At 37.9% G+C, this 19,973-nt stretch overlaps 1 long non-coding RNA gene across 5 annotated transcripts in view; it reads right to left on the bottom strand.

Annotated features, from left to right (window-relative positions):
• LOC112930013 (uncharacterized) overlaps window positions 1-18,911 on the bottom strand; it is a 143,716-nt gene extending 124,805 nt beyond the window's left edge. For all 5 annotated transcript variants that reach the window (XR_011996628.1, XR_011996629.1, XR_011996630.1 and 2 more), the window contains exons 1-2: window positions 18,789-18,911; window positions 17,252-17,346 (exon numbers count right to left, since the gene is read on the bottom strand). This is a non-coding gene — a long non-coding RNA (uncharacterized lncRNA). The remainder of the gene's footprint in view (window positions 1-17,251; window positions 17,347-18,788) is intronic.
• Window positions 18,912-19,973: the final 1,062 nt, after the last annotated feature.

Genomic DNA, 19,973 nt, shown 5'->3' on the forward strand with positions numbered 1-19,973 from the left:
ATATTTTTCATATAAGAGAAATAATACAGCATTTGTCTTTCTCTGACTGCTTTCCTTAAGCTTAATACCCTCTAGGTCCATCCAGGTTCACAAATGGCAAAATTTCATTCCTTTTTACGGCTAAGTAATACTCCATTGTGTATATATACCACACCTTTATCCATTTATTCTTTTTTTTTCCCATTCATTCTTTAAGTTACTTCCTTACCTTGACTATTGTAAATAATGCTTCAATGAACAAAGGGGCATATACATCCTTTCAAATTAATGTTTTCCTTTTTTAGGGGTAAATACCCAGAAGTGAAATTGCTAAATCATATGGTATTTCTATTTTTAATTTTTTGAGGAACTTCCATACTGTTTTCCATAGTTACTACACCAATTTACATCCCCACCAACAATGCATGAGAGTTCCCTTCCTTCTATAGATCACCAACACTTGTTATTTCTAGTCTTTTTGATACTAGCAATTCTGACAGGTGAAGAGATCTCTCATTGTGGTCTTGATCTGCATTTCACTAGTGATTAGTGATGTTAAGTATCCATTCATGTGTCTGTTGACCTTCTGGATGTCTTATACAAAAGTGTTTATTCAAGTCTTCTGCCATTTTTTAATCAGACTGGTTTTTTGGTATTAGCTTGTAGGAGTTCCTTATTCTGGAATTTAACCCCTAATGAAATATATCATTTGCAAAGATCTTCTCCCATTCAGTAGGTTGTCTTTTTGTTTTGTTGATGGTTTCCTTTGTTGTGCAAAAGAATTTTAGTTTGATGGAGTTCCAATAGTTTATTTTTGCTTTTGTTTCCCTTGCCTCAGGAAACATATTCAGAAAAATGTTGCTAAAGTCAGTGTCCAAGAGATTACTGCCTATGGCTTTTTTTTTTTCTTAAGGAGTTTTATGGTTTCAGGTCACACATTTAGGTCGTTAATCCATTTTGAGTTTTTTCTGTATGAAGTAAGTGGTTCAGCTTCATTCTTTTACATATGTCCATTCAGTTTTCTCAGCATCACTTATTGAAGATACTGCCTTTTCTCCATTATGTATTTTTGCCTTTTTTGTCATAGATTACTTGACCATATAGGTATGGATAGTTAGCAATATTCTTCTATCCATAAGCATTGTATATCTTTTGTGCCATCTTCAAGTTCTTTCATCAATGTCTTATCATTTTCAGAGTACAGCTCTTTTACCTTGTTGTTTAATTTATTCCTAGGTATTTTATTCTTTTTGATGCAATTGTAAATAGGATTGTTTTCTTAATTTTTCTTTCTGCTTCTGTTTTTAGTATATAGAAACATAACAGACTTCAGTATATTTATTTTACAACCTGTGACTTTACTGAATTCACTTATTCTATTAGTGTTCTGGTGGAGTTTTTAGGATTCTTTAGGTAGTCTCATGTCATCTGCAAATTCTCTGATTGCTATTACTAGGACTTCTAGTTCTATGCTGAATAAAAGTGGCAAGAGTGGGCACCTTTGTCTTGTTCCTGATCTTAAAGGAAAAGTTCTCCATTTTTTACCATTATCAGGTTAGCTGGGGTTGGTCATATATGCTTTATTATGCTTTATTATGCTTTATTATGCTTTATTATGTTCCTGCTCAACCCAGCTTGTTGAGTTTTTATTATAAATGGATGTCGAATTTTGACATATGCCTTTTCTGCATCTATTGAGATGACCATATGATTTTTATCCTTCATTTTGTTAATATGGTATATGATGTTGATTTTGCATATATTGAAGCATCCTTATATCCTTGGAATAAATCCCTCTTGATTGTGGTGAGTGATCCTTTTAATGTATTGTTGAGTTCAGTTTGCTACTATTTAGTTGAGGATTTTTGTATCTATGTTCATCAAGGATATTGGCCTGTATTTTTTTTTTTTTGTAGTGTCTTGTTTACCTTTAGTACCAATGTAATGCTGACCTCATAAATTGAAATTTGAAATTTTCCTTCCTCTGTTTTTTTTGTTTGTTTGTTTGTTTGGTTGGTTGGTTGGTTGGTTTTTTTGTTTTTGTTTTTTTTTTTTGGAATAGTTTGAGAAGAATAGGTATTAACTTTTTTAAATGTTTGGTAGAAATTCCCTGTGAAATCATCTCATCTTGGACTTTGGCATGTGGAGAGTTGTCTTTTTTATTTTTGTTTTGCTTTATAATTCAGTTTTGTTAAGAGTAATTAATCTGTTGCAATTATCTATTTCTTCCTGATTCAGTCTTAGAAGATTGTATGTTTTTAGGAATGTATCTATTTATTCTAGATTGTCCTATTTGTTAACATATAATTTTTTGGAATCTCTTACAACCCTTTGTATTTCTGTTGTCAGCTGTTACTACTTTTTCATTTTGGATTGTATTTGAGTCCTCTCTCCTTTTTTCTTACTAGCCTGTCAAAAGTTTCATCAATATTTTCTTTTCAAACAACCACCTCTTGGTTTCCTTGGTCCCCCCGCCCCTTTTTTTACTCCTTTTCATTTATTTCCACTCTCATCTTTATCTTTCCTTCCTTAACTTTGGAATTTCATTCTTTTTCCAGTTCCTTTAGGTGTAGGGTTGAACTGCTTATTGGACTTTTGTTTTTGTTTCTGTTTGTTTCTTTGTTTGTTTGTTTTTGCTTCTTGACCTAGTCCTGATCACTATAAATATCCCTCTTATGAATACTTCTGTTCCAAAAATTTTGGACTGTTGTGTCTTCATTTTTATTAGTCTCCATATTTTTTTTATTTCCTCTGAGTCCTTCGTTGATGCATTAGTTGTTTAGTCGCATGTTGTTTAATCTCCAAGTGTTGAGTGTTTTGTTTTGTTTTTTTTGCCAGCTTTTTCTTGTAATTGATATCTAGTTTCATACTGTCTTGGTCAGAAAAAAATGCTTCATATAATTTCAGTCTTCTTAAATTTATTGAGACTCATTCAGAATCTAATGTGAGCTGTCTGAATAATGTTATATGTGCACTTACAGTACATGTGTTCTACAGCTCTTGAATGGAATTATTTGTAAATATCTACCTAGTCCAATGTGTTACTCACATCACTGTTTCCTTATTGATTTTTTTTTTTTTTTTTTTGGTCTAGATTATCTATCCACTGATGTAAGTGAAAGGGTTGAAGTCCCCTATTTTATTACTGTCAATTTTGCTGTATGTTTTAATATTTGCCTTATATATTTAAGTGCTTCTAAGTTAGGTACATAAATATTTACAATTGTTATCTCCTCTTAGAGTAATCCTTTATCATCTTATAATGCTCTCCTTTGTCTCTTGTTACAGTCTTTATTTTAAAGTCTACTTTGTCTGATATAAGTGTTGCTACCCCAGATTTTTTTTTTTTTTTTTTTGCTTCTATTTGCATGGAATAACTTTATCCTTTCCTTTACTTTCAATCTGTATGTGTCTTTAGGTCTAAAATGAGTCTCTTATGGCAGCAAATAGATGTGTCTTGCTTTTTTAATCCATTCTGTCACCCTATGTCTTTTGTTTTGTTTTAAGATTTCATTATTTATGTATTTGGGAGAGAGCAAGGGCAAGAGAGATCACAGATGGAGAGGAAGAAGGAAAAGCAGACTCATCACTGAAGGGGGCAGCCTGATGCAGGGCTCGATCCCAAGACCTTAGGATCATGACCCAAGTAGAAGGCAGATGCTAAACCACCTGAGCCACCCAGGTGCCCTATGTCTTTTGCTTGAAGCATTTAGATCTTTTACATTCAAAATAATTATGGATGGGACACCTAGATGGCTATCAGTTAAGCGTCTAACTCTTGATTTTGGCTCAGGTCATAATCTCAAGGTCATGAGATTGAGCCCACATCAACCTCCATGCTGACTGTGGAGTCCGCTTAAGATCTCTTTTCCCTCTCTCTTTGCCCCTCCTATACCCAGACTTGTATTCTTTCTCTTTCTCTCTCTGTCTCCAAAAAAAGAAAAAACATTAAAACAATTATGGATAGACATGTAATTACTGCCATTTTGCTACTCAGTTTCTGGTTGTTTTGTAGTTCTTATACGTTCCTTCTTTTCTCCCTTGTGATTGATGTCGTTAGTATTTGGATTCCTTTCTCTTTATTTTTTATATATCTATTATAGGTTTTTGGTTTGTGCCCACCATAAGGATCATATATAACATCCTAAATATAAAGCGGTCTATATTAAGTTGATGGTCTCTAAGTTCACACACATTCTAAAAGCATTTTTACTCCTCCTCACATACACATTTTAGATATATGATATCATATCTTACATTGCTTATTTTTTGAGTCCCTTAACTAATTTTTAATATATATTTGATTTTACTACTTTTGTCTTTAACCTTCATACTACCTTTCTAAGTTATTGATCTACTATTTCTATAGATTTGCTTTTATCAGTAAGGTTTTTTTTCTTTTCACAATTTTCTCCTAGTTATGGCCTTTTCCTCTTCAAGAAATTCCTTTAACATTTCTTGTAAGGCCTGTTTAGCAATTAACTTTAACTTTTGTTTGTCTGGGAAACTATATCTCTCCTTTTAATTTGAAATGATAGTTTTGCCCTGTGTAGAGTATTCTGGGGTACAGATTTTTTACTTTCAGCACTTCAAATACATCATTCCACTTCTTTCTTAATTGCATAGTATCGGCTACAAAATCAACTGATCACCTTATGGGGTTTTTGTTGTTGCTGTTGTTTTTTTCCCCTTGTACAGAACTAGTTGCTTTTCTCTTACAGCTTTTTAAGATTTTTTCTTTATCTTTAAACTTTGGCATTTTAACTATTACATGTCTTTGTTTGGGTGTCCTTGTGTGCATCTTGTTTGGGGTTCTCTGTGCTTTCTGGATTAGGTCTGCTTTCTTTCTTTTTTTTTTTTTTTTTTTTTTTTTTTTTTATGATAGTCAAAGAGAGAGAGAGAGGCAGAGACACAGGCAGAGGGAGAAGCAGGCTCCATGCACCGGGAGCCCGATGTGGGATTCGATCCCGGGTCTCCAGGATCGCGCCCTGGGCCAAAGGCAGGCGCCAAACCGCTGTGCCACCCAGGGATCCCTAGGTCTGCTTTCTTTCCCAGGTTTGGGAAGTTATCAAACTATTCAAATAAGTTTTCTGCCACTTTCTCTCGTCTCCTTCTAGGGCCTCTTTAATGTAAATGCGGGTATGCTTGATATTGTCTCAGAAGTCCCTTAACCTCTCCTCTTTTATATTAATCCTTTTTTTTTTCTTTTTGCTGTTCATCTTGGGTACTTTCTATTACCCTGTCTTCAGAATCACTGATCTGTAACTCTGTATTATCTAATGTGTTGTTTATTCCCTCTAGCATATTTCTTGTTTCATTTATTTTTCAACTCTGATTGGTTTGTTTATATAATATAAATATTATTTATATTATCTCTCAAAGTTCTCATTGAATTTATCAACTCTTGTCTCAAGTCTAGTCAGCATTTTTATGGCCATCATATTTAACTTATATAGATTGCTTAATTCCATTTTATTTAGCTCTTTTTCCAAAGTTTTGTCTTTTTCTTTCATTGGCACGTATTCCTCTATCTCCTCATTTTGTGTGATGTTCTGTGTTTGTTTCTATGAATTAGGTGAAACAGCTACTTCTCCCAGTCTTGAAGGAATAACCTCGTATAGGAATGTCCCCTGTGGAGACTTGATGTGCTTGGCAGTTTTGACTAGCTGACTGGGGCTGTAGAAGGTGTAAACTGTGGGTTCTGGGACACATTGTATTTGGGCTGCCTTGGTGGGATGGCTAGAGCTGTAGTGGGCTCATCCTGTGGTATATTCTAGTGTGTGTCTCTCTGAAGCCACCTTGGTCAGATGACTAGAGTTCCAGTGGTCATGGGTGGGTGGCCATTTCGAGGGAGGCTGCAGTGAGCTAGGGGACCAAGGCTCCCTGAAGCAGTGGGCTAGCTAGAACACTCAGACTTTTGCCATTGTTGGTGCTATCAAGGTGGAGGGGGAGCATACACAGTGTCACTTGCCAGCATCTCCAACCATTTGGTAGATGCTATAGAATGAGTCCGCTTATAGTTGAGTTTTCCTTTAAACTGTGTCTTCTAATGAATAAACATTTTAAATGGTCAATGCCTTTCTTCTTATTTTAATTCCAGTATAATTAACATACAGTGTTATATTAGTTTCAGGTGTACAATATAGTGATTCAATAATTCCATATATTAAATGGCTAATGCTTTTTATCACTAAAAAATTGTTTTTAGACCTACTAGGAGAAGAAAAAGAAAAAATGAAAAAATGAAAGCAAAGATACTAAAACCCATTGCTCTGAAAGGAGTAACTGGAGATGAATATGCAGCACCTATGAATGAACAGTAATAAGCCAATAGTCAAACATGATTCAAGTTTCACAGAATGTTACAGTTTAATATTATTGGTTCATGGTTTGATATTATTTAGCCATAGATAATACTGCACTTATTACAGTTTAGAACTTCATTTCTCAAACCTGAGTAGTAAACAGACCTCTTTTAAAAATAAGACTCCTCAGGTATATGGAATTGTTCAATCACTATATTGTACACCTGAAACTAATATAACACCACATGTTAACTGGAATTAAAATTAAAACTTACAAAAATAAATAAAATAAATTTAAAAATTAAAATGACTCCTTCAGACTCACACTGGCCTTAATATGTGTTTACTATGCTATTATTTAAACATTTATAAACTTAAAACAAATTACAAATATCTTACACTTATGGGCTTCATATAATTTTGGGGGGCTTCATATAATTTTTTTGGCCTTCATATAATTTTAAATCCAAAATAAACTTACAAAATAAACTTACAAATGCAAATTACAAAACCAGGAAAATGAATAAAACTCAAATTAACAATGTGATTATCTCTTTTTCTAAAACCAAATTGCCATTTGCAATGAGACAGTGGTACCCACAACTAAGATGGGCTCTCTTGGGTTCCTGTGCCACTATCTAAATATGCCTTCCCTCAGATGACTCTGTTTTCCCACTACTTTTCTCTGGCCAGACATTATTCGTCTTACAAGCACAAAATAACTCATTTGGCCTTTACTTGGCAATTTATTACAAATATATTATTTATTAAGCTAACCACTACTCTTATCATCAGCCCCATGAGAATTAGAGTAACTCAATGCTATTTTACACTTACCCAATAGTAAAGATAAAACTAAATATTGTCATGAAACTATTAGACAATATTCTGTTATAGTCATCTAACGCTTCATAATATGCTCACGTTAACATTTTAGAAGATTATCGTCAAATAGAAACCATCAAATTTGATCCAAGGGCCTGCCTTCTTCAAGAATATAGGGCTCAAAACCCACTTAAAAAAATGGTATCCCAAGAAATTTCCCCCATTGTGAGTTTCTGTTCAAATCCCATTCACAAAAGTATGGGGGACCTCAAAAGTTCTGTGTAAGTTAGCATATTTAAAAGCAGTGATAAATGTGTAGCATCTTTAATATGAGCCTATTTCTTCCATTTACTATAGTTTTTCCTCTCTCCTCTCTTTCTCCACTGCTTAACTCATCCTTCTTTCTTTATTTACCTACTTTTTAATATACTCTCTTCCACCTTTCCTATTCTAAGTTTGGACATTATACAAAATTGCAGTGTATTTCCAAATAATTTCAGATGTTCCCTGTAACCTTTGGTCTTGTTAGGATTAGTAGCCACAAACAAGGGGGAAAATTTTTTTTCCATCCCTGGTGGCATGGTAAGATGCACAGCATCTGACATGAAGATTAGGTGACTTATGCTATATCCCCAGTTTCCAAATTTCAACAAATGCTTCTCTGAGAAAACTTGTTTGTTTTAATTGTACACAAAATAAAAACAGATACCCTTTCTTTTATATGAAGCAAAGTTTAGAGGAAATGATAGAAATCTCCACTTACATGTTGCTGAACATCCTTATCTTGTTGAGGACTAAATATTTCCACTGAAGATAAGCTTGCCTCTTTCATGCCAGCAACTGTTTCTGACCTTCCACAGGTCATGTAGGCTCAATGGCAGACAAAACAAAACTCTGTTACAGAAAGGTCTATAAATTCCCAGAAATATCCTTCCTTTCTCTTCAAACCACAAAGAAATGGGAAAGGCCAAGGTATCCTGGGCTCCAGATAATATTTCTCCCTTCAGAGAAATAACTGGTTATCTGCTTGAGCTGGCCAGTGGGCAGCGTACTGAAACTAAGTATGACTACAATGAAATGGAGTTGATTATCCTGTGACTCAGGGTATCTATAGGGGATTTCTAAAATATCTTGATTACCAACCAATTCATTGGAATGAAAAGTCTCCTAAGCAGATTTCTTTGAATGATGATTCTGGTAGGGGTGTGTGTCTGTGTGTGTGTGTTTTAATAAGACATGGATCAAATACCACTACTTTGAAAAGTATTCCTTGATCTTTCTTGTTAAAACTCATTTTCTTTTATTTCCATAAATGTGCCTCTATTGAATATTTGCCATTCTAATTCATATTGTGATTAGTTGATTAAAAATTATTTTATTGCAAGCCTCTTGAAAGCAGGAGTTAATTTTAATCACATTCCTCAAGTTCTGTGCTGGTGCCTACAAATAGAAGGTATTTGATGCTGACTGGACTAAAAAACTGTTAAGTTGTTGCTTTGGTCATGAACAAGTTCAAGGTTAGCAAGTCTGTCACCTGGTCTTTAACTATGGCTGCTGAGAAGTTAGGCTTCATGAGATAATAAATGCTGTGTATTATTATTATTTTACATGTCTACCACCTAAAGTTTAAGGACACATTGTATCCATTATATATGTGAAATGACTTTGAAAACCATAAAACTTTACAAAAATGCTAGTGGTGACTTAGATTCTGAGATAAACCAAAGTTACAGCATTTCCGTGGCTAGGTAACCTTGTAATATAGTTTTCATTAAATGAGGTTGTTTAAAAAGTAACATGTTTGGGGCCCCTGGGTGATTAAGCATGTGACTCTTGATTTCAGCTCAGGTCATGATCTCTGGGTCTTGAGATCAAGCCTTGCATCAGGCTTCCCATGGGGCATGGAGTCTACTTGAGGAGAGTCTCTGTCTCCCTCTCCCTCTGCTCCCACCCCAGGCTCTCTTCCTCTCTCTCTCTCTCTCTCTCAAAAAAAAAAAAAAAAAAAAAAAAAAAAGAAAGAAAGAAAAGAAAAGAAAAGAAAGAAAAGAAAAATTAAAAAGTAGTGGTAAAACCTCATGGCTATGATTAATTCATACTCCACTAAATTTAAATTCATCACTATGATCATATAAACTGAAATATACCTTTGCTCTACCAATAGCACATGGTTTTGCTTTAAAAAAAAAAAAAGCTGTTTTCAGAGTATGATAGCCTACATAAACTATAATAAAGCAATAGCTGTTACAAATGTTATAAAACATTTTTCAGAGACTGCCACCAAGGACCTCTACTTACCAACACTTTGGTCTAATGAAGGGGTATCTCTACAGCTACTGAATCTGAAAGCATTAAAGATGTCTAGCTATTAAAATAGCTATTTACTTGCACTTTTCCTTTAGCACAATTAATAAGGTATCTTCCACGTAGTATATTTTAAATTATTACAGACACAGATCACTGGAGAACCTAGGAAATCCAAGTTACTTTACACCACAGTGACCGAAAATCATTTCAAAAAGACAGGAATGAGGGGTCCCTGGGTGGCGCAGCGGTTTGGCGCCTGCCTTTGGCCCAGGGCGCATCCTGGAGACCCGGGTTCGAATCCCACATCGGGCTCCCGGTGCATGGAGCCTGCTTCTCCCTCTGCCTATGTCTCTGCCTCTCTCTCTCTCTCTCTCTCTCTCTCTCTCTCTGTGACTATCATAAAAAATAAAAAATAAAATAAAATTCAGATTATTAAAAAAAAAAGACAGGAATGAACAAGAAAAATAACCTTCAGTTTTTACAAGCATTTAAGTAAAAAACCTGATTACATTCACAGCAATCTACTATTGTAAAACATGATATGAAATGTAAAATTCAGGAATCCTTTGAAATTAACAAAGAGAGTTCAGAAAGACCAAGATTGCAGGAAACTTAACCCCACACTGCTACTGTCAGAAAATCATAAATACCGGCCCATCAACATTTGGGTGTGCTGTTATTAAATAGCTAATATTTGAGGGACTTAAAACATCACCCAATTATATAAACATTGAACAAAAAGAAGTCTCAAATTATGCAACTTTCAGAGCAAAAATAGAGGAAATACTCATGAAAGGTATCAAGGAGCTCAGATATATTTCAGTGAGTTGTAGTTACCCATTTTTCAAATTGTTTTTATTGGAAATTTTAAGTGGGACAATGATAGAACTATTTTCTAATCCCAAATTAAAAAATAGGGGATCCCTGGGTGGCGCAGTAGTTTGGCGCCTGCCTTTGGCCCAGGGCGCGATCCTGGAGACCCGGGATCGAATCCCACGTCGGCCTCCCGGTGCATGGAGCCTGCTTCTCCCTCTGCCTGTGTCTCTGCCTCTCTCTCTCTCTCTCTCTCTCTCTCTCTCTCTGTGACTATCATTCATAAATAAATAAATAAATAAATAAATAAATAAATAAATAATAAAAATTAAAAATAAAGCAAGGCAACACAGTCAGAAGCACTCCCTAAAATTGTCACTCAAGTGGGGGAAAAACTTCACATTGGGTCTGAGAAAATGTATGATCAAAGACAATGATGCATGCAGGGAAAGGAGAAATACTGTGAACTTTAATTTTAGGGAATAATATCTGTGATCACACTTCTAGCCTTTCATCATAAATTTTATGGAATAACATTTGAAATGTGCTACGAAGTATTCATGTTTTGAAGTAAGCTATAAATATAATTCTCCATAAATGAAAATGCCACATTACTGTATTTAAATGTTTTCTCTATCAGGCCACATTCTAATCTTCTCTCTCATGAACTGATTTTTATCTGTCTTTTTTCATTACTCTGGTAGAAAAACTAGAAAATATAGGTAAGCAAAAATGAAGAGAAAACATTTCATATTGTCATCACTTGGAGATAAATAATACAACATTTTTGGTTTTCAGACTTTTTAAAGCTCAAATGGTCATTGTCCTATAACCTAATTATTTTCCCCAGTTACTATAATGTAGACATCTTTCCATGCCAATAATAGGCATGTCACCATTTTTAGCCCTTCATAATATTCCATTAAATGTATATATCACAATTTAATGAATTCTGCATCAATACAATGCAGGCTGGCTGGGTCCGAGGATCCAGAGAGAGTTACAACAGGACCAACCAAGAGGGTCCTTGGCTTTACACAGGGTAGAACCTGATTGTGAGCCAAGAGGAAGGGAGAATCGAGTTTATTGAAGACCAAGAGAGAGTGCAGTAACAGAGCATCTGGGAGACTTGAGAAGGAGAGTGAGTTTGTCTTTGCTTAGGATCTGGGATTTTTTATTGAGGATTGTGGTCCAGTGCACATGTCTTCACAGGCATCCAGGAACAAAGACAAATGTTTAGGTGTCCCCCATTAGTCACATATGCCCTAGAGCCAGGGCTCTTGGTGAGTCCTTAGTCTTAGAAAACATTCAGTTCATGAGGACCCCTCCTGGTCACTTAGATGTTCTCTGTTGTGCTGGAAGACTCCAAGGAAATCATTAACTCCTTGACCTTTACAAGGAGAACATACATTATCTGTTATATAAGGCACATGTGAGGTGGGGGTGTAGATCCTAGCAAGAATAGAGGCAACAATAAAGCAGTCTTTCGTGGGTTCCTTTCATGAAGTCTCCCTGTCTCAAATAAATGTTTGGGGTTATCATAAAAAGGTGATAAACAATTTATTCTCTATCCTGTACCTGGAACCATCTCTTACAATGCAAATCGGGCGAGTCACTCCCTTACATTTTACTCCTGGGCTCTTGGGCAGAGAGAAAGACCTTAACTCTTTCCACAGCCTATAAAACTCTGCGCAAGCTGGGTTCTGGCTCTACACCAAGAACCTCCTACCCCTCTTCCTCTCATTTGTTCTAGATTTTCTAGATGTTCTAGAATTTTCTCCCTGGTCAAGCCAACAATGTGTTTCTTTCTGCCTCAGGAACTTTGAGCATGGCTCATCTTTAGCTAGACGCACTCACCATCTAGGTTCTGCACTTCCTTTACCACTACCTCCCCTGGGAATCCCTGGGTGGCGCAGTGGTTTGGCGCCTGCTTTTGGCCCAGGGCACGATCCTGGAGACCCAGGATCGAATCCCACATCGGGCTCCCGGTGCATGGAGCCTGCTTCTCCCTCTGCCTGTGTCTCTGCCTCTCTCTCTCTCTCTCTCTCTCTCTGTGACTATCATAAAAAAATAAATAAATAAAAAAAAATAAAAAAACACGGCCTCCCCTGCCATTGTTTTTCAGTTACTGCACTTCATACTATCTGAAAACATACTCCATTCTTTGTGGTTTTCGTTTGTTTGGGGTATTTTTTTTTTCTGTCACCCCTCTTTTAGGCTATAGATAAATTCTTATACTGTTAGCACAATATCAGGTACATGCCAGCCCCCTCAATAAGTGTGTATTGAATTGACTAGTTAATTCAAGACAGAAACTTAACCAAGGGCGTCCTTCCTGTCTCAGCTGTGTCTTCAGATGCAGCGTTTGCAGAGAGAAGAACGTTGGCCCAGGAGTGAAACAGCCTTTTCCAATCCTGGGCAAATGAAAAGTCATCAGGGGAAAACTTCCCTTAACTCTCGCCCCCTCTCTGCCACAGCCACGCCCTTCCAGATAATACTCAGCGATTTTCCTTTGTGGTATTTACCAGGGTTGTTAATTATTCACACACTGTTTGCCTTCTGGAGGAGGGAGGTTTTAAACCAACTCCACGGGGGCCAGGACTGTGGCTCCCAGCTCTGGTGATAATGCCTGGCATAGAATAAAAACACAGAACAGTATTCGCTGAATGAAAGCAGCATTGGTCTTCTCTGGGCTGAAAACACTGGAGCTTCAGAATGATAAAAATTTCAACCCTCTGTATTTTATCTTAAGAGCTGGCGGTACAATTCTTAGGAAATAGCTGAGGGGCCTTGGGGAGTAGGTGAGCACCCGGGGCTGGGAAGGTGCTGAGGGAACAAAAGAAACCCCTGCCCGGTTCTGCATGATAAGACGAGAGGAATTTGCTTTGCCTCTGAGAGGGAGGAGCCCAGTCGCTGCTGACCTAAAACTGGGGCACCAGGTGAAGGAGGGAGGGGGGCGGAGTGCAAATTCCCTTGGCGGGGTCCGGGTGAGGCGGCTGATCGCGCAGGCCGCGCCGTGGGAGTGGCGCTTGCGGGGCGGGGGGGAGCCCTGGGGAACCCGGGAAAGAGCCTGAACGCCCCCCTGAGTCCTTGTGCTCCCCCCACCCCCACCCCCACCCCGGGGCAGAAGCACAACCTGAGACCTTGAGACCCACAAAGTAAGGAAGCCAAAGTGTGGAGCTAGAGGTGACTTTGAGGCTGCAAACTGCCCAGGAATTTAGAGAAATCAGCCTCAAGCCCTGGAACTGAGGGATTGATTGCATTTTCTCTAAACCTCAGGGGACAGGGAGACCCCAGGTCACACGTGGAGTAAATCCGGAAGGGACTCCTGGGGTGCCTGGGTGGCTCAGTCGGTTAATAAGTCAGACTCCTGATTTGGATTGAGGTCATGATCAAGCAGCTGGTGCTGGCTCGGTGCTCAGCAGGAAGTCTGGAGATTTCTTTATCACTGCCCCACCCCCCTGTCTGCACTTGGGCGCTCTCTTTTACTCTCCTTCTCAAATAAATAAATCTTTAAAACAACAACAACAAAACCAGCAAGGGCCTCCTATTATTTGTCACCCATATCTGGCCTTAGTTGCTGCTTATCCTTATACCACTTTGGAATTGGGGGGATGAGAAAAGAGGGGAAGTTGGAATAAGAGATCAAATCCCTTATCACCAGATACCAAAATGTCTCTTCCTACTTGTCTTTCAAGAGATAACATAGTAATTTAGTGATTTACAGTCGTTGGGCAGAAGGTGCTCTATAAATAAACGCATATCCTTCACAGTTATAATTAAGTTACTCAAAGTAAACTCCAAATGGTTTTCTTGATTTTTACTTGATTACTCAAACAGATATTGCCATTTTGAATTTTTTTTTTTTCAAAAATGATTTGCTATACTGCTTTCTGCTCTCTACCTAGAGAATAGGCTGTGAGGACAATCCTATAAAAATCTTTGATGATGACTCATAAGTAACTGCCAGCAGAAAAATATCTGATATGAAGAGTACTATTCTTTACATTTTGTAATCTTAGAGCACTGAGGAGAAAGGAAATAGTTGCCCATTCAGACACAAATTATTAGGATATATAAATAATTTCTTTTCCCCAGAACTCAGTAGGCTCAGTATGTTTAATACAAGGTTGTGTTGTAAGTGTGAACACATCCAGGTTTCACTACTGCCAACAGATCCTGTTTTTATTGGAACAGCTCTGGTTCCTCCCAGGAAGAAAGTTTGAAAACTTCCTTGCCAAATTCGACCAACTCCTAAGTCAACATACACTAATGCATTCCCTCCACTGCCACTGGCTTCTGAATGGAGAAAAGGGAATTAGTCACAGGCATCTTTACTGATTCTTCAGTACCCACTTATTATATTCAAAGTAGCTTTATTGATTATAAGCCAGTAGAGAATGACCTTCATGTTATTCAGAAAACTGAAACCATGGTCCACAGTTATTCAAAAAACTCCACTCCCAGCATAGATGACATTATTTTAAAATGAGGAGTAGTCTATTACATAGAGTACATATTTGCATACATGTGAACTTGACAAATATTAGGAAATTATAATGTTTATGATTACTGGGGTGCCTGGGTGGCTCTGGGAGAGCTGGGGGCCAACTCTTGGTTTTGACACAGGTCATAATCTCATGGATAGTGAGATGGAGCCCCACTTTGGGCTCTATTTTTTCTTTTTTTAAGATTTTATTTATTTATTCATGAGAGAGAGAGGCAGAGACACAGGCAAAGGGAGAAACAGGCTCCATATAACGATCTCAATGTGGGACTCCATCCCAGGACTCCAGGATCACGCCCTGAGCCAAAGGCAGATAGATGCCCAATGGCTGAACCACCCAGGCACCCCCACATTGGGCTGTATGCTCAGTGGGGATTCTGCTTGAAGATTCTCTCCCTCTGCCCCTCCCCCCACTCATGCTCTCTCACTCACTCTCAAATAAATACATCTTTTTTTTATGTTTATGATTACAGATACTGAACAGAAATTATGAGTATGATAGAATAATGACACTCCTCCAGCCCCAAAGATATCTATGTCCTAATCCTTGGAATCCGTGAATGTTGCTTTACATGGTAAGGGGAATTAAGATTTCAAATGCTAATCAGTGAATAGATTATCTGTGATTATCCGGGGTTGTTCTGGTAGGCCCAATGTAATCACAAGCATCCTTAAAAGTGGAAGAGGAAGGCAGAAGAGAGTCAGAGTATGGAGAGTGAGTATGGAGGAGTCATCAGAGAGATACAAAGTTGCTGGTTTTCAAGATGGAGGAAGCCACAAGCCAAAGAATGTAGGCTACTTTGATGAGCTGGACAAGGAAAAACAATAGATTCTCCCCTAAAGCCTCCAGAATGAACACAGCCCTGCTGAAACCTTGACTTTAGGCCACTGAGACTTGGATCAGATTTCTGACCTCCAGAACTATACAATAAATTGAGTTGTTTTAAGGCACTAAATCTGTAGGAATTAGTTACAGTAGCAGTAGGAAACTAATAATACAGTGAGTCTCATTATTGTTTATTGGGGGACTTTAAAAGAGTGAGAGTTTTATACTTTCCAGATTCTATATAATATATACATACCCAGTATATGTATAATTGGGACAATCTCGTGTTTATTTTTCAAATAATACTAAAATGGTAATGAAGGCAGGGGTAAATTTGAGCATTTAGGCTAAAAACTGATAACACCCTAATTGTTCCTTTAAGTTCTTAATATCGCTCATTGAGAAAATTGACTTATGAAGACTCACACAATAAAAAGTGGCAGTTTATTTTAATAACTTATAAGCGACTAAAACTCAATTTAATATTTATTGAGGACCTGCAGAGGACCAGGCACCATCTGTATACATCAGCTGACATTTATCTTTTCCATAGAATTCCTTAATGGGCAAAGCATGGCATTCCCTCTACAGGACAGTGTGCACCACTTTCTGACATAATTCCCTTGCTTGAGTTTCCTCTGTGGTGCTTGGTGGCTGTAGCCTTCTGAGCTGGTTGGAAGGGAGCTTGTCAGACATGATGAGGTGGTGCAATGGGTTTTGCCACCCGTAGAAGAGAGGGTGGCACTGGCAGGAGAGGGATCTAAGTGGGTAGAAGCGATGGATTATTTCACAATCCATTACAACACTAAGGAGCCTCGAAGTGTCCTTGTTAGTTGCAACATGCTGGCTTTCTTATTCTCCTTTGGTAATTTCTCATCAGGCTAGGTGGACCAGAGGAGAGATGATATCTCTGAAGGGGGCGGTAAACCAGCCACCTCTTCTACATTTGCTCCAAACTCTAATAAGGCATGTTACCTAACGCTCCCAGTGCTTTGTCTAACCTAAATTCTTCCCACATCCCCACATCCGGTTTTCTCTCTCCAGGCAGTTTATCTGGAGCACACTCTCAACCCATCAATCCTCCATCTCACTCCTGAGGCTCAAACTGTCTACTCTCCATCTCATGCTATTCCCTCAGCTGGAATACCCTTCTCTTCATTTTATTTTTAAGATTTTATTTATTTATTTATTTATTTATTTATTTATTTATTTATTCATGAGAGACAGAGAGAGGCAGTGACACAGGCAGAGGGAGAAGCAGGCTCCATGCAGGGAGCCCGATGTGGGACTCCATCCTGGGTCCCCAGGATCACACCCTGGGCTGAAGGCGGCACTAAACTACTGAGCCACCCAGGCTGCCCCCTTCTCTTCATTTTAAAATTGTTTTATCCTTCAGAGCTCAGTTCAAATGCCAACTGCTCTTTGCAACAATCAGTGAAACCATGTGCCAAGGACTTGCATGTATACTATTGAACTGGTTCCCTTTGAGTCTTGCTTTCTCATCTTACACTGTGTTTATTTGAACTTGGGGTCTGTACACCATTGGTGCTGCTGCCTAAAACCTCCTTCCAGTCAGGGCCCATGGTTGATGATTCCTGGCTCCTTGGTCCCTTAGCTCTATCCCTAAATCTTTATATTATCACTTATTTCATCCTGCTTCCCAACCAATTAGTTACTGTTTTACATGCTTACCTCCTCCATTCTGACCCCGCTGGCAGTTTTTTGAAGACTGGTATCTCACCTTATCTCCCTGTGAGATGTAGATCCACAACGTTCAGCATGGAGAGCTTTTTAAAATAAAACATATTCATATATTAAGTTACAGAACGGTGATTTCTTCTTCAGCTTCTTCTCCTACCCATGAATATTGACAGTCAAAAGGTTTCAAAAACTTTAGAGTTTTCTTTCTCCAATACCACCAGTCTTAATGTGGAAAGTTCACACGCTGGTGTCACAGCCTGGAATTAGGAAATGCTACTAAAATTATGGCTTGCTGCTACAATTTTTTTTAAAGGTTTAACTAGCAGAACCCGTTGCTTAATGAAGTGGCGTAATGAACCTTGTAGAAATGTCTCTAGGATTTCAAGGTGGATTGGTGGATAATATCCCTGGAGAAGCAGAGTAGGGAAACAATAATCTTTTTCAGCTGAGCAGAGACCACCCCTGCCTCTCCTGCTGAGCTCATTTCAGTCTGCTAAAACATGGAGGGCAGGAAATGGGCAGATTCTGGGAGACTGGTTTAACCTGTTGGCTCTAATGCTCAGCTGAATGAGGCAATGATAGTTCAAGCTGGATTTGAGACTCGTTGAAGGCAGTTATTGAAGAGTTTCAAAGCCAGGTAAAAGAAACATTGATATAAGTGAAAACAAAGTAAATTTCCCACAACCACTTTGGTTGTTTGAAGAATAAGTGGGTCTCATATTTCTCAGAGAACATAAATTGTTGCCACCTTTCAGGAATGGCACCTCTCCAAATTATATTGCCAATTTGCCCTGGGTGAGGCAAAACTCTAAAAACTAGTACATGTTTACAAAATAAAAACTCTAATGTAAAACATACAAAATGATATCTCCTTTGTCAAAATCTGTTTGTTTCCAAAGTTAAGGATTATTTTCTATTCCTTGGATGAATTCTCTGTGTGTATAAAAGTAAATATTTTTTTTTCATTTATTTTGCAAATCTATATAAATGTGTAACTTGGAAAAATGAGAATATATTTGCCCAAAATAAAGCTTCCTCATACCTTTTTTTCCCCCTGAAATGAATGTTTCCAGAAGCAGAGACTTTTTTTGTGGAATATGTTTTTCCATTTGCAAATGTAATGAAGGAATGAATTAAAAGAGCCATAACTGTCTGTCACTGGAGAGAGCAGAAAGTAGAAACATATAATCATTTTTCTTGTACCCTCTCAATGACCTTCTTTCTCCATCAAGAAGGAATGGTTGCCAGCATCTGTAGCATCCCTTCTGCTCTCTGGTGGTAAGAAGGAAGAGGCTCACAAAGGCCTCATGCTCCAAATTTTGGAACCAAACATACTTGATTTTCATCTAACAAAGTAGGAAGGAAAGGCAGTCATATACAAATACAACCATTTTTCTTTCCAATGCTTTTTTTCTGAAATAAATACCCAGCTATAAAAATGTTAGCCAAAGAACACATTCTAGGATACTTAGGAATTTTTAAAGGGAGGAGGATGAGAATCCATTTCATAAATTTTGATTCTACTCACCATTTCCAAAGGCCAAATTTGTCACAGCCATTAGCAACTGTATTATAATTTCAAGGATTAGTGAAGGTTTCTAAGAGCGTTGGTGGACCAAGATCCTTCAAGCTCTTATTTCAGAAAAAACTGAATGGGGAGAAAAAGGAGGGGGAAGGAGTGGAGTGAAAATAGGAATTTTCCAGGCACATTCTTCAGGTTAATGTTTACTGACATAACTAGGCTCCAAGTCACAAGTCAACTAACCAAATCCTAATTATATTTCATGGAGCAAATTTAACCCTCTGCAACAATAGTGCTCAAACTTTATTCTATCAGAATCACAGGATCTTGTTAAAACACAGATTGCTGGGCCCTACCCTCAGGGTGTCAGACTCGGTAAGTTTGGAGTGAGATCTAAGCATTTGTCTTTCTGACAAGTTCCCAAAAGATGAAGGTAATATCGTTGGTCCAGAGACCCCACTTTCAGAACCAAGGTCCATTAGCAGTTATTCACGATCCTCCCTGTGCCTCAGAAGACTTCTTTGGAGGTTTTATAAACTCCTGATACCTAGGCCCCAACCTAGATCCAGTGAAACAAAATCTCTGGGGTTGATCTTGTCAAAGACTCCTCAAATCTGGATCCTAGTTAAAGCAATAAGGGTAGATTTTATTTAGCAATAACTATTGAGATAGAGAAGAAGGTCCAGCATGAACTGAAACCAACTTTGTCAAAACAAGCATCTAGATGTGTTAAGCCATCTGGGTTTGTTAATTGGCACTTATTCAGAGGAGAAACAAACTTTTCCTATCTTTTTTGTTTGTTTGTTTTTAAGATATTCTTTTTAAGTAATCTACACCCAACACGGGTATTGAACTTACAACCCCATGATCGAGAGTCACATGTTCCACCCACTGAGCCAGCCAGGTGCTTCAAACTTCTCCTATCTTTAAAGCAAGAGGCAGAAGAACAAGTTAGAGCATCCTGCAGCCACCAAAGTTAGGCCCCTACCCCCTTGTAGGGGACTGGGAGGTAGGGCAAGAGTTAGCTTTTTGAAAGTTTGCATCTCAAAAAAAGATTCTTGAGAAGACTATTCTAGGTGGTAGAGATTTACATCTCAAAGGGACAGAAAAGATTTATAGTTGCAAGCTTTCTAAAGTAACTGCTCTAAGAGAGGGTTAAGGGACCCTATCTGCCTGTCACCAGGTTTTGGC

This window comes from Vulpes vulpes, chromosome 13, assembly GCF_048418805.1.
Source record: "Vulpes vulpes isolate BD-2025 chromosome 13, VulVul3, whole genome shotgun sequence".
Taxonomy (NCBI): Eukaryota; Metazoa; Chordata; class Mammalia; order Carnivora; family Canidae; genus Vulpes; species Vulpes vulpes.